The sequence below is a fragment of the Colius striatus genome, chromosome 1 (assembly GCF_028858725.1).
Source record: "Colius striatus isolate bColStr4 chromosome 1, bColStr4.1.hap1, whole genome shotgun sequence".
NCBI classification, from domain to species: Eukaryota; Metazoa; Chordata; class Aves; order Coliiformes; family Coliidae; genus Colius; species Colius striatus.
In genome coordinates this window covers 151,405,864-151,407,166 of record NC_084759.1, presented here as the reverse complement: position 1 = coordinate 151,407,166, position 1,303 = coordinate 151,405,864, and positions in this window count along the sequence as shown.

The window sequence follows — 1,303 nt, the reverse complement described above, 5'->3', positions numbered from 1 at the left end:
ATGTAACTAACAATTAATGGCTAGAAGAAGACTGAAGGGCTGGCAGATGCAGTCTGGCCAGAGGGATTTCTGAAGTAAGCAACCTGTTCAGAATTATTAACCTACCTGCACTCCCACATGCACAGGATAGCCTCCTCAGCAAGCCTTTGGGTCACAATTTGCTTTGCTTTTGGACTCTGTCACAAATGGCCACCCTTACGAGTGACATGTCTGGGAGGGAGACCATATTTTAATGGATTTGCTCAGTAGCTTCCCCTCTCAGTGTGCAATTATGTGCTGTGGCTGCAAGACAGTGCAACTCTTTAAACAGTGCTTGTCCACAGTGTTTCCCATCTAAGTCAGTGGAAACGTTAGAGGAAGCAGGATTGCACCCTGAATTAGCAGGAAAAATAAAAGACACCATATGCTGGAAGAAGATGAATATTATGTAAATAATAAGGCATACAGATGTTTTGTAAGTGGGTAGGCCAATCTCATTGATCTGCAATTAAACCAAACTGTAGGATCATACCATCCTATTACGTCTAACAGATTAAACTCAGGCTGTCTCTTTTCGTTGCTGTTTCTGATGGAGTTTTGGAGGTTTCTTAATACAGAGATACTTCCCCGAAAACATTTTAACTAACCAGCTGATGAATTCTCTTGTCCCCAGAGAATCATGGTACCAAATCCAGAGCTCAGCACTCTTTCTCCTCTCACTGTCATATTTCAACTCCATTGTGTTTGTACCTCTTTATTCAAGACTAAAACACAGACATCAGATCAAACCCAAACCCCTCTTTCATTGACTACTTGGAAAAAAAAGTATATTGAAAGTTTGATTTTTGACCTAAACATGTTTTTATCATCCCCCAGTTCATGCAGACCAGAGTGTTATGAGGAAAGCAGCTTAAACCCACAGAGGAAAAGCCTTTTGGCTGGACTTTGGGACTATGAGCACCTCATTGCAGGCATCATGCCTGTCCCAAGTCACCAATGCAATAGGGTCATCCAACATTGTCTCGGGGCTGAGTAAAACCTCAGTCCTTTTGCAGAGCCATTCAGTGCACCATCCCCCCCAGGGAGAGGCTCTCATGGTTGAGCGGTTGGGTTTCTACAGAGCATGCTGCTCCTCAGGCAGATGGGGAGCTCCTTCCAGGTCCATGGCAGCTCTCACCCATGTTTTCAGACACTTATGGTGGCACTCCCGCAGCAAGCTGACCTTGCAGCACACCACAGGCCACCTGTTGTCCTGGCAGTCTTGTTTGAAGACAGGAAGCCCATATGGTCATGGGTGAGAAAAGCATGCCCTCAAAGTCCTCCT